The sequence below is a fragment of the Eptesicus fuscus genome, chromosome 17, assembly GCF_027574615.1.
Source record: "Eptesicus fuscus isolate TK198812 chromosome 17, DD_ASM_mEF_20220401, whole genome shotgun sequence".
Taxonomy (NCBI): Eukaryota; Metazoa; Chordata; class Mammalia; order Chiroptera; family Vespertilionidae; genus Eptesicus; species Eptesicus fuscus.
In genome coordinates, this window is record NC_072489.1 from 23,530,904 (window position 1) to 23,555,148 (window position 24,245).

Genomic DNA, 24,245 nt, shown 5'->3' on the forward strand with positions numbered 1-24,245 from the left:
CGACCTTGAATTTGAGTTCCTGTAATTAGACTCTTGTTTTCTTTATTTGTGCAGAAGCTATGACTGCATGCCTATCTGAACCCTTGTTTTTCTAACCTAGGATTCAGTTCTGCTTTTACCAATGCAGTGGGTTGAATAATGGACCAAAAAAGACAGGTTCAAATCCTAATCCCCCATACCTATGAATGTGACCTTACTGGAAATTAGTGTCTTTGTAGATGTAATCAGGACCTCAAGATGAAATTCATTCTGGATTTAGGACGGGCCCTAAATCCAATGACTGCTATTCTTATAAGATATAGAAGAGAATTTGAAACACAGGGAGACACGGGGGAAACAGAGAGATGCTACAGAAGAAAGAGGCAGAGGTTGGAGTAATATATCTGTAGTGTGCAGTTGGAAGGGCAAGGCAGGGCAAGGCAGAGCAGGGGTGATGGGCCAAGTGCGGAGGATAACTGGGGCAGAGAGCTGGGTACCTGGCTGTGGACTTCAGGCCCTTGCATGACCATTCCCTTGTGCACTGACCCATGGAGATGACATCTGAGCCTCAGCTATGTTTCAGCTCCAGGTCTGGGAGAGCAGCAAAACCAGGCTGCCATGGCTGACACTGGGACCAACTGCAACGACTGGTGACCCCCTCCCCTGGTGCCAACTAATGGGTGGAGACCAGGACCCTGAGGAGACACACAGGAAAGCTGATGAATATTCTATTGAGATCCTCCCCTGAGACCTCAGATAAAAGCTTTTAGGATTTAAAAACCAGCTCCACTCTCTCTATGAAGTATGCCCTCACCTTTCCCCACCCCCTTCTTTACCCTTTCCCCAGGGTTTGTTCTGTCTCATGCGTGCTCTCTCTCTCTTTCTCTCCCCCCTCCTCCAAATTCCAAGGACCCTTCTTTTGCTGTGACTTGTATCCTGAGCCCATTTATTCTATCTCTGTGACTTTCTAAATAAACCTTCTTTACGGTTTGAGTCTTGCCTCTAAATTCTTTTCTTAGCCAGTACTCAAGAACTGAGACTGCTGAACAAAGGTTGGCATCTGCTGCCATTTTTCTGCTGCTAACACATCTACAAACCAAGGAATGTCAAGTATTTCCAGTGGCTACCAGATGCTATAGAGCAGTGGTTCCCAACCTTTCTAATGTCGTGACCTTTTAATACAGTTCCTCATGTTGTGGTGACCCCCAAACATAAAATTATTTTCGTTGCTACTTCATAACTGTAATTTTGCTACTGTTATGAATTGTAATGTAAATATCTGTGTTTTCCGGTGGTATTAGGCAACCCTGTTAGCAGTTCTCAACCTGTGGGTCGCAACTGTAGAGCTTAAGACCATCGGAAAACACAGATATTTACGTTACGATTCATAACAGTAGCAAAATTACAGTTATGAAGTAGCAACGAAAATAATTTTATGGTTGGGGGTCACCACAACATGAGGAACTGTATTAAAGGGTCGCGGCATTAGAAAGGTTGGGAACCACTGCTATAGAGAGACAAAGAACAGATGCTCCCTCATGGCCTCCAAAAGAAACCAACCTTGCTGACATCTTGATTTCAAATTTCTGGCCTCCAGAACCTGAAGGAGTAGATTTCTGTTGTTTTAAGCCATAATATTTATGGTAATTAGTTATGGCAGCCCTAGGAAAGTAATGTAACCAATCACCAGTACCTTATAATACCTGATGCCAAGAGCTGCCTAATATTAACCAGAATATACATGTATCTTTTCATATTTCCTGTTCACACAGTCAGCCTGCTTGCCTCCAATACACCTTGTTGCTACCCCATTATGGACCTCATTGACATCTACATATCCATTGAACAAGATGTGCTTCTAGATAGCTAAGATTCCAAGTGGGCCTACTGCTCAATGGCTCAGTCCCATTGAGGAAATTTTTTTTTGCCTCAAGGAAGAAACATACAACCTAACTATTACATCTGTAATAAAGAATACAATTGACTTGCATTATCATTCTTGTCCATCCCCAGTCTGGCCAGTCATGACCAGCAGGATGGGATCAAATGAATGACTGATCATTCAACAGTATCATGGAAACAAAATTTCAGAAGAAATAGGGGGGAGGAAAAGGAATTATTAGAAGAGCAAATAACTGGCATCTCTACTAACTTCATCTTGGTAGGTAAATTGGTGCCTGACTGACTCAACTTTTCACTGACCAAGTCCTCATCAGGAAAATTATCTCTGCACTAGTTCTGAAATATATCCCATTTGTTTGGTGTGAAGTGACATCTGCACGTTGCTAATTTCCCCTGTTGTCATGGAGTTTACAGCCTAGCAGGAATGACATTCATTAAATATGTAATTGCATGTTTAATTTAAAAAGAAAAGTTCAAAATATGATGGAGGCATATAACAGGACAAAACTAACCTAGAGTCACAGAGATCTGAAGATGCCAAACACCCATAGGCAAGAAGTAATATAACATGCTTGAAAAACTGACAGAACACCATTTTAGTAGTACGGCTAAACTATCCCTGGAGTAAAAGTTACAAGGAGGCATGTTCCCCCCAAAAAAGCTTAAAATAAGTTTGAAAAGGGTAAAACTGGACCACAGATAACTTTCTAACAGAACAAAACGAAGTTGAAAACTCTTTAAAGAAAGGCAACAAAATCTAGACACTTGACAACATAAAATTCAGAATGTACATCATCCAATCAAAAAGTGAAAAGGTGTTGAAAAACAACACATAACCAGGAGAAAAATTAATCAGTAAAAATAGACTAAAAAAATAATAGATAATGGAATCAGTAGACAAGGATATTAAAACAGCTATTAGAAATAAGTTCAAGTATTTAAAGAAAAAACGCAATGAAAGTAAGAAAGAAATAGATGCTATTTTTAGAAGGACCAAATGGAAAATCTAGAGCAATGAAAACTTTAGTGACTAAAAGAAAACTAGTGAGGCAGGACCGCTGAATGCACGTGGATGAGTGGTGCAGCACGTGGCTGGAGAGTCATATGGGCAACTTCTGGAAGAAGTTGAAAGCCTTGATTTCAAGGTAGGTTCTGGAACTTTACCCTAAGAGTTTGGGGAAGCCATGGATAGTAACAACAACAACAACAAAGCGGGACATCATTTATTTAATGGGTGTGTTTAAAATGAAGTTCTTTCTAAATTGGCCTTTCACGAATAGAAAATAAAATGGAGCTCTTTCCACTTTATATTGTAAATCAATGTAGGTTCCATGTAGGCTGAAGTTCCTTCATTCATGGACAATGCCCCGAAGCAGGAACTAGGAGGCACTCTTCTTGCTAGCATTCATCCAGTATTTATTGAGTGTCTGATATAAGGCATGCATTATTCATGAAATGGAATAGAACTTTGAACAAAAATGTCTAAGGACTTTATTCTCATGGAGTTTATACTTATAACAGAAGATGTTCACAGCCATTTTCTTGGTAAGAATTGGCTCAATTAGATTGTAGTATTTTTAGCTCAGGGTACAACAGCTTGTAGAGCCTGTGAGTGATGGAGCACCATTCATCTTCTTGAATATTGAGAAAACTGGTTGGTTGTGTTTAAATGGAATTTAAGGCTTTAAAATTAGTGTTATCTTCTGAACTTGATAAAACATAAAGCAATGTGTAAGTCACCAATTAAGTGGTTCAATTATTATTTTACTTATTTATCTATTTTTTAAATTTTAATTGTTTTTTAGAGAAAGAGGAACAGAGAGGGAGAGAGAGAAACATCAATATGAGAATGGAACATCTATTGGCTACCTCCTGTATGTCCCTTACTGGGGATCGAGCCCATAACCCAGGCTTGTGCCCTGGACCAGGAATCCAATTGGCAACCTTTGGATGAAAGGGATAACGCCCAACCCGACTGAGCCACACCAGTCAGAACATGGTTCCATTTTTTAAATGAACAAAAACATCAAGTACATTTCAATTTTATTCAAGTTAATTAAATTTCACCCAAACAAATGAAGTGTCGTTCTTAATGGATCTTTCCTTTGCCTTAGGCTTTTGGCTAGCAGACAGTCCCTTCTGTTTGAAGATATTGATTTTGATAATATAAAGTGACTGCAAGGATACTGTCAACAACTCATGGTGAGGGAAGGGAATAGAAGTTAAAAATCTATACATTTCATTTGTAGAATTCTCAAATAAAACAAATTAAAATTAGGTGTAATTTTAGCTATGAGGTTTTTTTGAAAGAAACCATTTTGAAAACGTGCCTGCCTATGAATCTTTTGTTTTAAAAGCATCTTTGTTGAGAGTCTAATCAGATCAGTCTCAATAAAGAGTTTGTAAAGTTATCCAAAGTACTTAAATTTGTTCCAAAGCCTTCAAATTCGTGACAGCATCTTGGAAGGGGGAAACTTACCCAACTCTTAATTATTCAGGATAATGGTGGCCTGCAGTGTGTGAAATGTGGTGAGGCACCCAGGCCAAGTTCAATAACATCAAAGTGGGTGTCAAGTGCCAGATGTCGTGAAAGAACATCACTGAGATAAAGACAGGAGCTAAGGTGCCACAGACCATGAATGAACCAATTTCTTATTCCCTAGACAGACATTGATTGTTTCTCTATTGATAAAAAAGAATGATCTTTGAAATAAAATTTTGTGGTCTATTTTAAGTTTCTTTTCTTAGAAACTCCAAATCTCCTGTGTTGTGTTTTTCTATAAATTTTATCTACCAGGGAAACTCAAAATATTTGAGGATTTAAATAGACAAAGAATTTTGAGTTGATCACCTGTGAACCATCAAGGAATGAACTAACATAAATTATCAGAAGCCACTCCATTGTATTGCTCTATTCATGTTTAATCCTAATTTAGTCTAATTTTGCTGCCAAATCTGACTAGATCATAGCAGAAAATATATCTTGAGATGCATCCAGTTCCAGTCTTGGTAATTAAATTAATGGCTATGTAAATTTAGTTATCATGTTTAAACTTCAACAACGGCCACAATTAATTCAGCAAAAAGTTATTTGATCCTTCAATGTGCCAGGCACTAGGTCAGGCAATGAAGCTATAGAGTACTATCCTCAGGGAATTCACAGTTATTGGAGAGACAGTCAAGTGAACTGAAAATGAAGCAATAGCATAGGTGTGCTTTGATGGAGATAACAAAGGATATTATGTGAGCACATAGGAATAACTTCTATTCAAAATAAAATTACTTTAAACTACAATTTGAAAGATAAGTAGAATGTATAAAATGACTTGGTACTCGAAACAGCTCTTGCAATCCCATAGCCAAAGTGAGTGGTACATGTGTAATTCAAAAGTAGGGACTAGAATATGCTGTACAGAAAAGACAGAGGTATAGCTACCTAATTCACACAAAAAGTGCACTGCTAGAAGCATGGGAGAAAGAACATCCTATCTTTGAAATGTTCCACCAAGAAAATCCAAAGAGAGAGCCAGTGGACTGGTGATACAATCAAGGAATCATCTAAAGTCTTAATATTCAAAGTTTGCCCACAAAGAGCATCTGCCATGGCCTGGGAGCTGGTCAGAAATGCAGAACCTCAGGACACATGCTGGACCTAGTTCATCAGAATTCCCTACATGAATCTTGTGCACACAGAGAATTTGTAATCTATCTACAGCAGATCTCTCAATTCTGGAGGCATGTTAGAACACCTGAAGAGAGTTAAAAACATAACAAGGCAGAATTTGTCCTCCAGAGAGTCCAGTTTAAAGAATCAAATACATCACTATATTTTTTTAAAACTTGTATGACTGGGTACATGATTTTTCCAGGCATCAGATAGAAAGTAAAGGGGAAATAGATGGTATGTGTGGTATGTGAAGAGCTTGGTTTTGACATATTAGTTTATGATACTTGTGGGACATACAAAAAGCTATGGTGAATTACTAAATGGATAGACATATGAATTAATGAATGAAGTATTTATGTAAGAGTTTTCAGTAATCAACTATACAAGGCTGTAAAGGAAGATAAATGTCCAGGATAAAGACATAAAGATATGGAGAAATTTTGGAGTCAAGTATAGAGGTGATCACTGAAGGTATAGAAATAGATGAGAATGTAAATAGAATGAAAAAAGTAAAAGTCAAGAATAGAATCTGTTGTATCATCAACTTTCAAAGGGTAGGCCAAGTAAATTGAGATCAATAAAATTAGGTTAGGGCATCCAGAAATGAAATCAAGACAAAAGGGAAACATATATACTAAGGGAAGAGACAGTTCCAAAAGCCCATATAAATAGTGTTAAATATTGCAGCAACATCAGAAATAGAATTGAATACTAGTATGACCATTGGTTTTACACCTAAGAATTAAGGTATGACCTGGGCAAGAGAATGAATGAGAGGAAAACCAGGTTGTAATTCCCTGAGAAATGAATGGATAATGAGGCAGTAGAAATACATAATTTCTACTTCTCTTTCAAAAAGCTCAGTATTAAAGGGAAATTTTAATACAGAGTAATAGCTATAAAAAGTTGTAGAACTTAAAACCCTGAGCTCCATGTAGAGACTCCATAAACTTTTCAGAGGCTAACATGTAGAATCCACTAATTGCAGTGTTTCTAGAGTAAACACACGTGCCTCATAAGCATATGTATTTTTCATTATAAATGTTTACTTTACATCTAGTACCTTGCTGAGGAACAAAATTGCTTATGCAAACATGTTAGACATTTGTTCTATGTAGACACAGCTATCATAATGTTCCACACAAGAGATTAGTGCAATAATGTGGTCCCACATTTTTAGGTTTCTCTTAAATTAGATGGGCTAATTAAATATTTAGATGAAGAGAAACATGACACTCAGATGGTACCTCCATAATAAACACTGTGGTTTGGTCATAACTTTTTACTACTTACAGCTGTGGGACTAGGAAAGCTATTCTTTGGTACAGCTTAATCTATGACAGTGGAAATAAAACATATAAAGAAAACAAAAAGCAATAGGAATTAAGTTAACAACAGTGATTCTAAATATTTAGTTTTAATTAGTGAACTGTATTTTTATATTAATTTTATTTTTATTAATTAATCACCTAATTTAATCAATTACCTAATTTAAAATGGTGTAATCATCTAATCTAATAATAGACAAATATGCAAATTGACCGCACCTTCGCTACACCTAAGCCACGCCCACCAGCCAAGCCATGCCCACCAACCAATCAGGACGAGTATGCAAATTGCCCCAACAAAGATGGCGGCTGATTTGCATATCAAGACAGTGTCGAAAGAAGCCAAGAGCTGCAAAGGGGAGTAAAGCTTCGAAGAAGCAAGCAAGCCAGGGGGGCAGGGGGAGGAGAAGGGAGGAGCGAAGTCAGGGCCATGGGCGAAGGGAAACGAAGGCGGGCTGGAGGAGAAGGCGGGGCCGGCGGCAAGGGCGGAGCAGAGGCGGGGCCGGGGCCGAAGGGAAACACGGGCGGTCTGGAGGAGAAGGCGGGGCCGGTGACAAGGGCGGGGCGGAGGCGGGGCCGGGGGCGAAGGGAAACGCGGGCGGGCTGGAGGAGAAGGCGAGGCGGGTGATAAAGGCGGGGCGGAGGCGGGGCCGGGGGCGAAGGGAAACACGGGCAGGCTGGAGGAGAAGGCGGGGCCGGGGGCGAAGGGAAACACGGGCAGGCTGGAGAAGGCGAGGCGGGCGGCAAGGGCGGGGCGGAGGCGGGGCCAGGGGCGAAGGGAAAAGCAGGCGGGCCGGAGGAGAAGGTGAGGCGGGTGATAAAGGCGGGGCGGAGGCGGGGCCGGGGGCGAAGGGAAACACGGGCGGGCTGGAGAAGGCGAGGTGGGCGGCAAGGGCGGGGCGGAGGCGGGGCCGGGGGCGGAGGCGGGGCCGGGGGCGGAGGCGGGGCCGGGGGGCGAAGGGAAAAGCAGGCGGGCCGGAGGAGAAGGTGAGGCGGGCGGCAAGGGCGGGGCGGAGGCGGGCGACAATGGCGGAGCCAAGGGAAATGCGGGCGGGCTGGAGGAGAAGGTGAGGCGGGTAATAAAGGCGGAGCGGAGGCGGGGCCGGGGGCGAAGGGAAATGCGGGAGGGCCGGAGGAGAAGGCGAGGCGGGCGGCAAGGGAGGAACGGAGGTGGGGTAGAGTGCAGCAGGAAATCCCATTGCAGGAATTTTCCTGCAACAGGAAAGCTAGTCTAATAATAAGGTAATATGCAAATTAACTCTCATGCCCTCACAAGATAGCTGCCTACAACCAGGCTGGCAGGGGGGGTTAGTGAGGGACAACCAAATGACTGAACAGCAGGCTGCATGGGGTGACAAGGCCAGTGGGGGGATTGTGAGGGGCAACAAGGGCAGCAGGGGGGGCAGTTAGGGGAAACCAGGCCAGCAGGAAGGGCAGCTGGGGGCAATTAGGCTGGAGGGGGGGGCAGTGAGGGATTACTAGGCTGGCAGGTGGGGGCAACCAGGCTAGCGGGAGGGGGTGCAGTTAGGGGCAACCATGCCAGCAGGGAGGGGGAAGTTGGGGACGACCTGGCCAGCGGGGGGTGGGTGGGGCAGTTAGGGGCAACCAGGCCAGCAAGGGGGGCAGTTAGGGACAATCAGGCTGGCATGCAGAGGCAGTGAGGGGTGATCAGGCTGGCAGGGGTGGGGGGCAGTTAGGGGCAACCAGGCAGGCATGCAGGTGAGTGATTAGAAGCCAGCAGTCCAGGATTGTGAGAAGGATGTCTGACTGCCGGTTTAGGCCCGATCCCTAGGATCGGGCCTAAACCGGCAGTCAGACATCCCCTGAGGGGTCCCAAATTGGACAGGGTGCAGGCTGGGCTGAGGGGGACCCCCCCCCCATGCACGAATTTCATGCACCAGGCCTCTAATAATCCTATAAGGGATGTAGGAAAGACATTATCACCAAAGTTTTATAAATTTGGAAACTGAAGAGAGGAAGGACAAGGCTTAGAATACAGGTAACAAGTTGAAGAATAAAGAAGGCTCACTCCTTGTTTTCTTTTAAAATAGAATCAAATATGCATAGCAAACTCAATATCCTTGCAAACTCTCAGAACTGATCCAATGCTCAATGAGGTCATGTAAGCTAATGCATACTCTAAAGTATCTGAATTTAAGTCCCAGCATCATTGAGTCACTAGTGGCCTGGTGCACAAATTCATGCACAATGAAATTAATTAGAAGAAATATTTTAATATTAGTATTTGCCCTTTATAATAAAAGTGTCAACCAAATTCATAATTGACAATGACAGATCGAAACATATGCATGTGATTGGCACCAGTGAGAGTTTTATATGTATCGCGCATGCGTGAGTCAACTTAGCCTTTTATATATATATGGAATAAACTTGCTTAATTAAATCTGCTTTCTGATGTAGCTAAACTTTTTCCAACCCCGTGAAGCACCCCAACTTCTCTTTCAGATAATTGTCAGCAACACAGCAGTAAATATCAACATGAAGTAGATTATTATTGTAGATCACGCAGAGAGAACAAAGTGTAAAATATTTAACTGCAGCAGTGTTTTACTATATTCTGTGCAGTGAGAAAACCTGGAGTCATTTTCAAGGTCTACCATTTCTTACTTCTTTTCAGTTGGGTCAAGTTTCTAAACTTTCTAAATCTCCATTTTCCGACTAATGAAAAGAAAATAGGATTCCACTGAGTCTCCTAACTACCTACTGTGACCACATATCCTCCATCAGCCTCCTGAGTCCCAGAGCTATGAACTGGCTATAGAAGCTTTGGCTCCATGGGCATAAGAACGGTGAGCCACTACCAAAGGTAATGATCACAGAGACTCCCTCACTTCAGACCACATTCTTCAGTCTACTCTAAATATCATACCTGAATTTCATTTAGAATCTGAACAAGAACTAATTCTGGGTCTCACTTATCATCAAAAATTACTGCCTCTACATCTTGCTCCCTTTTCCTCCTCTACTATTCCACTTCTTCCCAGATATATACAGTGTACCAGATGGAACTCCATGCCAAATAAATTCCAAGTCTGTGTGTGTGTGTGTGTGTGTGTGTGAGTGTGAGTGAGAGTGAGAGAGAGAGAGAGAGAGAGAGAGAGAGAGAGAGAGAGAGAGAGAGTTTAAGAGCTTGGACTTTAAAGTCAGATAGAACTGGATTTTAATCTAGGCTCTATTACTTACTAACTGTAACCTTGGGCAAATTATTTAACCTCTCTGAGTCTCAGTTTCCCATTTGAAAAACAAAGGTAATGGCATCAACTTCTTTATATTTTGGTTATGATTAAATGGCACCATGCATATAAATCACTTAGCACTGTGTCCAACACATAATGGACTCATGCATATATGCCATGTGGGTTTGTACTAGAAGCCTCACAAACCCTCTCTGTACCTTAGTTTTAGCTGTTCTGGGGGCTGACTGCCAATGTCTGAAGTGCCACTCCAGGGCCCCTAAAATGAATTTTGTGTCTGATCCATAGGTTTTACTTGGAATTAGACTGTACCTGACATCTACATATTTTCACAAGAGAAATTTATATGCAGCCAGAAGCTTATTTTTATTTCTTTGGATTCTCATAGACTGAGAGGCTTTGGCTACTGCAGGGATCCCCTTCAGACCAACTCAACATCACCATAGCATCAAATCCTGTACCTCTATATCATACCATAATGATTATAAATACAAACACTAAAGCCAAACTTCCTCGAGGGAAATCCCACTTCTGCCTTTACTGTCTGTTCAACCTTGAACAAGTGCCTGACCTCTCTGTATCTCAGTTTCTTCAACTGTCATATGGGATGAGAGTAATGAAACTAAAATGGGTTAATATACATAAAGTACTCATAATAGTGCCTGCCACATAGTAAGCATTTTATAGCTGTGTTCACTTTTACTACTTATAAAGCAGAATGTAATTAATTAATTCTACAAATATTTGTTAATTGGTGATTATATGTCCACACTACACTTAAGGCTAAAAGATGATATAGGCCCTGACCATAAAAAAATTGCAATAAAAAGACCATATATATATATATATATATATATATATATATATGTGTGTATGTATGTGTGTGTGTGTGTGTGTGTATACATATATACATATATATATTAAATACAATATAAAAATGTATGCATGCACTTTGAATAACTATAAAGGCAGTGTTTATTAAGATACATTTCATTTTCAAAATTGAGTTATCAGCTGTTAAAGTGTGCATACATTTTTGGTACACCCTGTTTGTGTGTGTGTGTGTTTGTGTGTGTATGCACACATATATATTATACAAATATTATATATACATGTATACACATATACCACATATTTAGGCTATAACAATGCCTGAAATTTTGTAATCTAAGCTTTCCAATTTATTCGCTTTGGCTCCTAACTTTATTTTCCTCTTAAATCCTATATAATAAAGAGCTAACATGCTAATTAGACCGAACAGCAGAACGACCATCCAGATGACCTTCTGGACAAAGCAGGGGCTGCGAGGGCTGAGGCAGCTGGGGCTGCAAGGGCCAAGAACCTTTCACAAATTTTGTGCATCGGGCCTCTAGTCAATAATAAATGAGGATTTATATGTGGACTCACCAGTTGGACCAGCCTTCTGTAGGATAAAAGCCAGGAGGAATATCCACTATAAACATCTCCTATTACTTCTTACCAAGGTCTCTGCATCAAATCACATTCTTCACTAATCAAATCATTGTCCGAAAGCCAATAGTTACTAAAACTAAAAAGCATAAACCAATTCCTAAATCTGTGAATGGAGACATGGAGAAGTACCCTCAATTTGAGTAAACAAACAATGAAATTATGGTTGATTTACCCTGAATTGTTCAAATCATTTCTAGTTTCTAGAATATGATATTTGGACATGGATTAATTCCTGGGAACTTAAGAACAACAAGTCCTGGTGAGATGGGTAACAAGCCTGCTCACAAGGTACCTGCCATCCTTCTTAGCAGGTTGCTAGCCCTCCAGTCCCACCCCTCACAGTTGCAATGTCTTTCTCCCCATAAGAAAGCTTAATCTCACTCAGCTGGCCTTGAGGCTTAGGTTGTTCTCCTGCAAGGGTGAGTTCTCAATACCCCTGACCAATTCTAGGCCATGGGAACGAGCAGATTAATTTAGCTACTTCCAACTTGGCATCCATGCTATGCCACCTGACACTGCTCCCTGTGGCCTTTGATCCCCTGGCTGTGTCTCTGGACTTGTCGTGGTTTCAGTTCATTGACAGAAGTGGGTTCCTGCTGCTTCCTGAATCAAAGGCAGCTTCTGTCAATTCCTACAGCATGTATTTCTATCTCTCTCATGATTCTCTGTTCTTTCTTGTCAACAAGTGTTATCACAGTGGCCAGACACTGAACTCTGCCCCAGGCTACTAACTTTATCCCTGAGGTCTCCTCTCTGCTGATGAGTTGAAAGGATCACATAAGGGAATTCCTATAGAGAAGCAAATGTCTGCTCAGGCTTCATGTAAAATACTTACCAGAGGAATTTCTATCATAGATGGTCCTTTCTAAGACCAGCCACAGGTTAGTGGAGATTATAATGATCTAGATTTAATCATTAGCCTTTATTGAGCACCTCCTATATGTAAAGCACTCATTTTATTATTCCATTTTACCCACAAATGACTCTAAAATTAGGGATCTTTGCCCCCATTTTCAAGATGATGAAATTGAGGTACAGAGAATTTTTTTAGCAGCAATATTTCACACAAAGACTGTGTTCCTTCTGCCTCCATGGATAAGGGAGCTTTCTTTTGCTCTTCAATCACATCAACATCAGTGGCTTCTGACTTACCCCCTGGGTAAGGTTGACCCTATAAGCAACTATAATGATCCCAAGCACAGATATATTTTCACTCCTATGAGGGGAACTTCTGATCTGTGAAACCAGCTTGCAAAGGAGTCAGCAGCCTGAGTCATCCCAAATTTCATACAATTTATAAACCGAAAGAAGAAAAGCCAATTACAGGGCTAAATATAAAACGACCCACGAGCTGCACCATCAAGGTTGCTCTTGCTCGGCTGTATATGGCGACCTTCAAATGGGCAAACAGGTCGTTCCTTCACAATGGAATTGTTTCAAGTTAATTAATTTGACAAAATCACAACAAATTAACCACTCAGCCAGGTTGCCATTTTTAAAAAATATTCCAACAAATGACCAAAGATATGTGTCTTTCTGCCAACCTAGTTTAACTTATCAAGCACGCAGCAGGAATCCAAATCAGCAAAGGCAATACTAGGACACTGGGATATTACTACACAAGGGGCATCAAATTTACACAACTAATCTGATACTAAGGAAAACCGTTTTTCTTTTATTTGCCTGTTGTGTGTATTGTAATATTCTGGCAAATGGTACCTCTTCTTATTTTGGAATCACAAATATAAAGTTCTCTGCTAAGGAAAGATTTGCCATCTCCACGGCAAGCTTCTCTGAAATAAGCTACAGTCAGGTGGCATTTAATGACACGGATACATTCTAGGAAATGTGTCATTAGGCGATTTCATCACTGTGCGAATATCATAGCCTGCACTTACACAAACCTAAGTGATATAGCCTACCGGGCACCTGAATTGTATAGCCGATTGCTCTGGGCTACAAACTTGTACAGCATACTACTGTACTGAAAACTGTAGTCAAGTGTAACACAATGGTAAGTATTTGTATATCTAAATATCTAAACATAGAAAAAGTACAGTAAAAATATGGTATAAAATATTTCTTTAAATGACACACCTATATAGGTGCAGGAGCTTGCTGGACTGGAAGTTGCTCTGAATGAGTCGGTAAGTAGTGAGTGAATTTGAAGGCCTAGGACATTATTGCACATGACTGTAGACTTTACAAAACTGTCCCACACGATCTCCACCTGCTTCCTTCCAACATGGTCAGAAATAGAACATCAAAGCTGTCGATGCTGCTCCATGAACAGGGGTGTGGGCTGGATTGGTTAGAAACACTGAAGAGGAAATGACTGGGAAAGATATAGATCACCATTTTAGTGACTGTCAGCAGGGAGTGAGGGGTGACTGGGCATCAGTAGGAATAAGAAATCAGGATGGAGGGATAAAGGAGCACAGGGGATTGTCATGGCCATATAGTTCTGGCAATTGCATATTGGAACAGTGATCAGATGAAGGAACTTTGTGGTATTCATGTAAAAAGAGGGTGTATAACATGAAAAGGGTATAGAGCTGAGGACTCAATATTTTTACTTAAAATTTTGGTTTTGGTTCCATTGACCCTGTCTGGCTCAAAGGGTTCTCCCCAGCATTACATTGATGGAATAAAATTTATTTATGCTTTACATCATTACAACCTGAAACTGTTTCCAAAGTACAAGGGCAGGTGGCTCCACACTACCACAGAAAGCTCTTACTAACATGTGAGTGGCACTTAATGCTTGTTAAGGAAGCTCCTGTGGACCTGCGTCCTTGTAGAGGATCTTAGATCCTCAACAAAGACCTTACAGCAGTGTACTCTGAAGACATCAAGCTACACCTGAGAGGCTGTAGCACCCTCTGAATATGTAGCACCGGAGGGGAGGGGAAGGCCCCTCTGTGCTAAAAAGGCCAGTGGCTGACTGATTGTATTGCCAAGCCCCTCCGGTCAGAGGAAAAAAAAATCCCCCTGAACCAAGTATCTTTTCCTTTCATGCAGAAAATTCATCCCCATTATAATCATATGGCACCAGCATCCTACATGCAGTCCATTGTTGAACGAAGCATCATTTTGTGATGCCTGACTGTATTCCCAATTAACTGGTTAAGGTCCTGCATCATTGGTTGAATACTGATGTTAACAAAACATGACAAACGGTGACTTTGGAAAGACAATTGAAAAACGCTTTGATTCTAAAAATTCCATTTTTACTTTTCTCTCAAAACAGGTTTTATTTTGTTCCATCACCATTTATCCCCTCTATGCCCTCTTCCACCTCCACCCACTCCCAGCCCTAGAACAGGTTTTAGTAATGTGTGTTTTATGCATGATCAGGGGAGAGTTAACACATAGATATGTACAATATTAATTCAGATATTGTCCTTTAATTTGGTACTACTGCTATGTCTGTCCACATTTGAAAATTCAGAAAATCAGACAAATTTCTGAAATTTGATCTCCATTTATTTATGCACATATCACATTTTAAATGTAATAATACATGTAAACACTTATACCCTTCAGAATGTCTTCCCAGCTTAATTCTCTTCAGCTTGGATAATAGCAAGATTTATTATTCTCAGATAGTCTCTGTCTTTTTATTAAATATATTATCCTCCTTTGCCCCACCAATGTAAATAGTATTTAGTAGTGGGCATTGCCACTAGGAAGTATTATTGGGTTCTGTGGGTGCTATATGGCTATATTTTGATGGTTACAGGAAGGGTATTGTTAAGGTTTTCCAGAGAAACAGAACCAATAAGATGTGATATAGGTATAGATGTAGATGTAGATACAGATATGTAGATATAGATATACATATAAATATGTAGATATACATATGTAGATTAAAGATAGAGATAGAGAGATAAATGTAGATGTATAAATAAATGTACACGTATGCATACACATACACATACACACATATACACATACATATACACATACACATACATATACATATATATATATACATATATAGATATCTTATTGGATCTATTATATGGAATTGGCTCATGTGATGGAGGCTGAGAAGTGCCACTATCTGCCAAGCTGGAGACCCAGGAAAACTGGTAGTTTACATTCCAATCCAAATTCGAGGGCCTGAGCACCAAGAGCACTGATGGTGTAAGTCCCAGTCTAAGGACAGAGACTGAGGTCCCACCTCAGCTAGTAAGGCAGAGAGAGCTATTCCAACCTTCCTCTATCTTTTTGTCCAGTTCAGGTCCTCAGAGGATTGGAAAATGCTGACCTACAGTGAGGAGGGCACTCAGCTTTACGCATTCTCCAATTCAAATGCTAATCTCTTCTAGAAACATTCTCACAGACACATGCAGAAATGATGTTTAACCAGACATCTGGGCATCTTGGCCCAGTCAAGTTTACACAAGAAATTAACCATCAGAGATACACAGTTATATATGCCATGAAGTTTTTTAATGCAAAATAATAGTGGATGTGTTCTATTCAGTAACACTTGAGGGCCTAGGATCCAACCATCTATGCAATAGGGTTAATTTAAAAAAATGTCTGAAGAGAATATTGGTCCTTCTGGAGACCTTCCTCTGGCTGCCATGGTACACAGGTTGGGCTTGAGTGGGACAGAGGCCTTCTTTTCCCCAGCTCTGTAGTCTCTTAAGGAATTGAGTCTGGTGATAGCTACACTCCTGCTACTTGCCAGGATGTGTGATATCAAGCTCATTGCCACTTAGTATTTATCAAAACTTTACTGAGACCAAAAAAACAAAACGTATAGTGCAATTGCTCGAAGAACAAGTATTTTCCTTTCTCTAGATAGTCTGAGATATGTCCCAAATCAGGGCCAGGTTAGTCCTTTAAAGGCAGTAAGGACTGATAAAAGTATGGGGTCTCCTCCTGCCATATGCAATTTGAAATAAACTGTTTTTCAAAATCACATAAAACGTGAGTGCATGCTAAAAATAAAAATTTCTTTTTTCTGGTTAAGTTCATTAGATATTGCCTTTCTTTAATTGGCACATAATTTGCTGGTGCCTTAAATACTAGCTGAACCTGCCCATGGGGTAAACCTAGCCCTCTCTAGGAATTAAGCTAGAGCAGTAGAGGGAGAGGTACCTAAGCTGAATTATATCGGCCCTCAGCATCTAGACTACTGCCATAAACTGATTTTCATGAATCATTTCTTGGTAAGAGACTACTGATCCCTATCAGGGGTCATTTTAAAGAAAAACTCATCATCTCATATACATATGTTTCTAGGACAGTCTCAAAGAGGTTATATATATATATATATATATGGATTTTGTGAATCATGCAACTACCCACGGTTATCTTTTCAACTCAATGGCTAGAACTCTTAGACCTAATCATGTGGTCACCCATGGCTAGCACATAGGTCATAATGACAGATGTTCTCTGTCTCCTCCACTTGATGATGTCACCCTTATTTTTCTTCTATGCACTCATTACACTTGCTATCTTTTTATGGAACTCTCTAACATACTAAATCTTCTGTAAGACAATATGATTTATATGTAAATAAGTTTACTTAACATAGCATAATCGTAGGCCTTCTAGGCTCCTTCTTCAACACAGGCTGGAATCTTGTGATGGAAACAAGTAAAATATGCTAAATTAACTTTATAATATATTTTATAATGTTGATTTACTCCAAGTGGTGATATAATGGGTGATTTTTAAATAACTTCATTATATGTTTCTAAATTTTCAAAATTTTTCTACTAAATATGTATCAGTTTTATAATCTATAAAAAAGTAATTAGATAAATCATTAACAGTATTTCTATACTGTATAATTACACATTAAAAACATGCAAATCCATAACTTAGAATTTGGGAGGTTAAGATAAATCAATGTGACCTTTAAATTTCAGTCTATGCTTATCTAGTATGTTCAACATTTCATACTTCCCAATGATTCAATGTAAATAACCAAATGATTTTTATTGTTCTTGAAATCCAACATTTTTATTTTAATATTAACAGACTAATATTTATATAACATTATCTTACAAACTTCCATTTTTATAAACATGTTTTGAGTCCTAAATGTGTTTTGCAGATATTATTGATAAACTTTATTATGAAAAAAAGAAAAGCCAATTGTCCAAGTGGGGTATGATGCATTGAGTACACAGGGGAACATCTTTGATTCTGAGAGATTAGATGGAAAAAGCAAATGCCATCCTCCCCAACTGAATCCCAAGATCCGTCTGGGAGATGTCAAGGTACTCAATAAATATAAAACTGTAAAATAAATATCTTCAGAAGTTTCAAAGGCTATAATCTAAAAGTTTTCAAGACAGAAAAAACATACTTTAATATAAACTTCAGCCTTCTGTCTGCTATAATAAATTTAAAGATCCAGTCTACCCAGGAATGTTTTGGTTAGGGGTGCAGCCACTAGATTTAGCAGTCAGATGACTGACTGAAAAAGAGTTAGGGCTGAATGTCAGTCTTAGTATTATGAATGCCAGATACTAGTAGATGCCAGTAACCAATTAGGTTCTGAATTCCAACTGTGAATCTATCTTAAGAGGCAATGGACCATCTTGAGAAGTAACTTGAAGAAGCAGAAAGAACACTGGGAGGAATTTGGGAGACCAAGCTCTACACATAGTCAAAGTAATTTTACCACTAGAAGCCTTGGTTTTCTTTTCTATGCTCTGGGGAAATCGGATTATATAGTCTCTAAGGATCCTTCCATAGCTACAGTTCAAGAATTTTTCAATTGAAAATGTTCTCCGTCTCCCAGGCCTTATCCAGTAGCCATCAAATGGTCATTAACTCTGGTTACCAGTCATTGTGCTTATACACGGAAAACTGACCTCATTGGTGTTGTCCCCTTGGAATTAAAAATGCTGGCGATAAACTCCCCGTAAGTAATTATTCCTGCCACCCTGGTGTGAAGCTTCAATTTATGGCAATTATATACGATTAGTCATAGCTTCCTTATCCCTTTATTCTTTATGTTTTAGCATTCAGAAAGGGCAGTCATTCCAGAAAGTCGGTGTACATCAGAATAAATATATCTGGGCTTCCAATGAAGACTATCTCTCAGTTTTCCCTGATAATTGTGGAGAAAGGTCAGGCCCTTGTTTTCTACACCACCAGCAAAATTGCCCACAACTCAGGCTGGCAGAACTTTTGCCAAAAAAAGAGAAATAAATTGAAAGCAAATCCTAGAGGACCTTGAGATTAATTTTATGTATTTTATTTTTAAATTACCACTGATAAATATTTCTGTTCTTTGAGGTTTTAGTTGTTATCCTATGGCTTGTCTTTCTGTTTTCATTTCAGCAGATAATTGCCTGCCTCAGGATATTGTGCTTTTTATAGAGAGAAATTTCTCATATCAGATTTTAAGTGCTTTCTGAAATTAACACTTGGGTTCCCACCTTGGCAAAGTCAGGAATCATTCTCCACTGAAGGCCTGTGGGAGGGTGACCTACAGATCTTTCCTCTTTTCCCCTTTAACCAAATATGAATATTTGCACTTGGATCTTAATGATAATGCAGAACTTATTGGGAAAGGGAAACTGCATGCACAAAATTGAAGCAAGCTGTTTAGTTATACATTCTACAAATCTTTTTTCTTCCATGTGTACTACCAAGTCTATAGAAAATTATTAATCCAGCACAAGTGAAGTAGCAAAGAATAGCAGCTACATAAATGAATGAATGAATACATGAAAGTGTTTTCATTGACGTCCTTTAAATGATGGTATAAAACTCTTACCACACATGGGTCTGTAACAAGAGCTCTTTGCTTGGTCAATAAAACAAACACATTGAGCTTTGCCTTTCAATCTCCTTGCTGGGATTGTTTAGTGTTGACTTATAAGTAAGTGTAACCTTTCTGGACGTTTTCAGGTTGGATATCTACAACTTTAGGAGGTCTTCAAAGGGGAAATGATGGAACTATTTCAACTAGCGGAAAGAAGTGTCTCTGTAGCTAAAAGAGATCTTAAGAGATCATTTTAGCCCAGGGGCCCCTAATCCATTATCTACAGACCAAATGTAGTCCAGAGATATGCCTTTGTGTTTTAAAAAGTGATTTTAAAGCCGCTAGTCTGGGCTTCTTGTCTTACATTAGCTGATGTCATACTGCACACTGCTGCCTGCCCTGTCAGCATTTGCATTTGTGACTTCTGATTTAGGGCAGCAAAAGTGTGTAACCAATGCAGCTCAAAAAAAGGGCACCAAGGTGAGTGAGAATTAGAGCACAGCCTCAGGTTGGACTCGGTCCAACTACTGCTAATACCCAAATTAGCAATAATCATTTGCTTTCAAACAGCTGGAGAAGAGCTAAAAACTTTTGAATTATTCTCATTTTAGTCCATATGAAATTATATATATATATATTAGATTCAAAAAATGGAGTGATTTAACTGCAAAGGAAATTAGCCCCAGAGTGGCTGTGACTTGCTTAGAATTACACAGCCACCAAGGCAGAGACACTGCACTGTCAGCAGTGCTGGTGACCTAACAAGCATGAGTAGCAATCCCTAGGTTCTCAACTGGGGGGGATTTTGCCCTGCCATGAGGACATTTTACAATTTCTAGAAGCACTTTTGGTTGTCCAGCTGCTGGAGGGGAGAGGGGGGAGTGTCACTGGCATCTGGTGGGAAGTGGCCAGGCATGCTACTGAGCATCCAGTAATACACAGGACAGTCCCACACAACAAGAAATTATCAGATCCTAAGTTTCAATGGTACAAGGCTGAGAAACTTTATTCTAGACCATAAAGGAGGAACATCAAAAGCTATTTTTTGAAGAGGTGGAAAGGGCAGTGGGATGTGATAAATGAACCTATAAAAGTCTTAATCTTTCCCAGTCCCTTGATCTCTGATACATGACTTTTTATTATTCTACATTTAGCAAGTGTGTAAATAAAATTAATGGAAGATAATACATATTTTGGGGACAATCAGGCAAGAGCATTTTAAGAAGGACATGGACTCTGAAGTCAGACTCCTTAGCTTGAAATTTTGTCTCCACCTTTTGCTAACTTGGGTGAGTTACTTAATATTACTCATCTCAGAGCTTTTCCACAGAATTTTCAGCTGTAAAATGAAGGTAATCATGTACCTACCTCATGGGAAGGTTGAATGACCTACCACATGCCAGTGCCTGGCACATACATAGCATTTAGTAAATGTTAGCTACTATCACTGTCTAATTTCATCTTCCTTACTCTCCCCAAGAGGGAAGAACTGGTGTCCTAGTTTTACAGATCAGATAAGGGAACTGAACTTCAAGGACTGTTTGTGGCTTTGGCAGCAGTAGCAGCAGCAACCTCAGAATAGACTGGGGGTGTGGTAGGGAGTAGACACATCTCAACATCCCCTCTCCACCATGTCCCCATGGCTCTCTCTCTCTCTCTCTCTCTCTTCTCATTCACACATGTACACACCAGTAGAAGTCTCTGATTACAACATGAAAACTCTCTCCAGGATATGCTGTTTACAATTTGTTTGTTTTTTAGTTTGTGGTTTAATAACAATAACAACAACAAAAACCTGTAACACTATATTGTTTCAGAACAAATAAAAATTTTACTTTTCTTTCATAAATTATGTCGCTTATGCCATGCACTAGTAGTATTCCATGCTCTATCAAGTTTTACATAATAATGCTTCCCCACAATTAAGTGGCTAATTACAAATGGAAATAGGTGAAGTAATTTAGGATACATTCCCTTAAGCAAGTGATCAAAGTTAACAGACCAATATTGGGACAAACACCATTTGCCTCCTAATATCCTGCATTGAAAACAAGTTGTCTCTTAAATTATATTCCTGCCAAACAAAGCATAAAACATCAGGCAAACTGAAATTGACCTATGCTCTTCAAAAATATCAAGATCATAAAAACAAAGAATGAAAGAGGCATTATTTCAATAAAAAAACTAAAGAGGCCTGGCAACTGAATATAATATGTGAGCCTGGACTGGATCCTGGACCAGAAGGGACAATAGCTATAAAAGACTTTATTAAAAGAATTGCTGCAATATAATATAGACTTGCATTACATATGGCATTATATCAATGTTAAATTTCTTTTATTTTAAATATATTTTATTGATTTCAGAGAGGAAGGGAGAGGGAGAGAGAAATAGAAACATCAATGATGACAGAGAATAATTGATCAGCTGCCTCCTACACGTCCCCCCAATTGGGGATGGAGCCTGCAACCCAGGCATGTGCCCTGACCTGGAATCGGACTGGGAATCTAACCATGACCCTCTGGTTTGTGGGTCGACATTCAACCACTTAGCCACATCAGCCAGGCGTTAAATTTCTTATGTTGGTCTTTTTAGTATAGTTAAGCAAGTTCAAATGATTACCAAAAAAAAAAAAATGTTTCTCCAGGTTATTGGGATGTTTTACAGTGTTTTAAGGGAGCGGCATAACCTGACTGTAATCTGCAGGAAAGGCATTTTCATGCTAAGCTTCAGAGACATTGAGTAAATTACCTAAGGTCAGTGACATGTCATCTCATGCAGGGATTAAATGTTAAAATCAATGGATATCTTGTAATGTCAAAAACACAATTAAGGGGGGGAGGGGCTCACCTTTCATTAAGACAGTAGAGAGCTGACTTTCAGTGAGTCCAGCTCAGCCAGTATTCCTCCAGCCCAGAACTGTTGGTTGTTTCTTTCACAGAACTCCAGTTGGGGAAGTGTAAGGACCACACTTTAATTAAGAAAAAATAGTTCCAGACCATTTACATACTAGGACACTTGCATCATAAAAAGGCTTTGTGATTGTCTATATTCACCTGTGTAGTAGTGCTCCTAAAATATTCGTTATTTGGGTTCATTTGTGGTAGAAAGCTATGCTGATGTGACTTGTAACTTTGGGGAGAAATATGACTTGAAAGAAATCCAGTAGTCTGTGCAAACTGTTCTATACTCGCAGAATTGGAAACTGTAAATATATTCCTTGTGGATGGCCTGTTTTAGTTTGATGTAGGGTAGGAAGAAATTTTCCTCTACCCTCCTGGTATAATGAAATGGATATGAGAAAGAGATTAGCAAGATAAAATGACCCAATTAATTACATACATACATGAGTGAGTCAGAAACCCCCATACTGACAAGTTCAAAGACAGAAAGGGAAAATGAGGTAAACATGACATTCTGAGCTCAGGATCACTTTAGGGCTATAGAGGGGAGGAAGGTCATTGCAGGACCATAAGAAGAGTAAATGTTCAGTAATTAGAAGTTTGCCCTTACCTATAGATAGGCCATAAAAAGTTATATCTGGTGATAATTCTTATTATGGGCGTGGTCCCTAATTTAAATTCTTTAAGGGAGAAGTGAAAGTTCCTTGTGAGCCTGGAGGGTCTTGATTGCCTTCAGCTCAAAATAATTCACATGCCAAAATAACACCTTTGGGGGAGAACTGTACCGAACTCTTACACCTTTAATCCTTGGCCTCCCTTGGCTTGTAGCCGCATCACTCCAATCGCTGCCTCTGTCATCATATGGAATTCTCCCTGTGTATTTTTCTCTGCCTAAAAAAAGTTTCCTCTTTTCTAGGGACACCAGTCTCATCAGGTTAGGACCCACCCTAATGACCTCATCTTAAATTGACTTCATCTGCCAAGACCCTAGTTCCAAATAAGTACCATTCACACGTAGTGCAAATTAGAACATCGATGTATGTTTTTTGAAGGAGACACAATTCAACTGATAACAGATTGTTCATCATAATACCATTAACTATCCTCACTGGTACAGTCCCCTCCACACCGCCTGCCTGAAAGTGTAAACTACTATAGAGCTGAGCAGTTTTCTCTTTTTACACTACATAATCTCACAGGATGGTGGAAATCCTGTTATATTCATCAACTACCCGAATGTCTCAGGTATGTGGGCTTAAGCATCCAGACATCTAAAATATCTAGAGTCATATGCATTAATTCTATTTTTTGGTCACTATGCAGTTCTAATCTATTTCATTTTGTAATACTTATAAGGACTCAAAGTCATATGAGTTCTAGGAAAACTAATATATGTATGAAACAAAATTATGACTGGGACTTTTCATGCAGCTTCTGCTACCCACCTGTTTATTAAAAAAGTAATGCATATTTATTGCAATGGATCAAAGAATGTAGAAGCATATCGTAAAGTAATTACTAATACCTTCCTCCCATCTTCAATCCCATGCTCATAGGTAACCAACATATTCCTTCCACATCTTTCCAATGCTCATAAATAAACACAGACAAGCGTACACAACTATATAGGATTTTTTCCCATTTTTATCAATAAAAAGATTTTCCATATATTAATTTGTAACTTGCTTTTTTCACTTAATATATCATACAACCCTTTTAAGGTTCATATGTATAGATTTAATACATTCCTTTTATTTTATATTTTAATACATTCTTTTTAATATTAATGTATTAGTTCCTAGTATTGCTAACGCATAAGTTATTCAACCATCCTTTCTAAGCAGAATATTCAGGTCTTCTCAGATGTATCTTGCAACAAACATTCTTATCCTTACCTACAATTACCATTGTCAAATAAATTACTAAAAGTTGGATTCCTGGATATGCATTTTAAATTTTTTAAAGATTACAACAATTCACATTTCTACCAATAATGTGCCTTCTCCCCACACCCTCACCAGCACTAGAATT

At 39.4% G+C, this 24,245-nt stretch overlaps 1 protein-coding gene and 1 long non-coding RNA gene across 2 annotated transcripts in view; one reads left to right on the forward strand and one right to left on the reverse strand.

The window, feature by feature from the left end:
• LOC129151999 (uncharacterized) overlaps window positions 1–16,918 on the reverse strand; it is an 80,993-nt gene extending 64,075 nt beyond the window's left edge. The window contains exon 1 of the long non-coding RNA XR_008558708.1: window positions 16,890–16,918. This is a non-coding gene — a long non-coding RNA (uncharacterized LOC129151999). The remainder of the gene's footprint in view (window positions 1–16,889) is intronic.
• The window catches only part of LOC129151998 (serine/threonine-protein kinase MARK2-like), a 549,435-nt gene that overhangs the window by 196,994 nt on the left and 328,196 nt on the right, over window positions 1–24,245 (forward strand). The window lies entirely within an intron of this gene.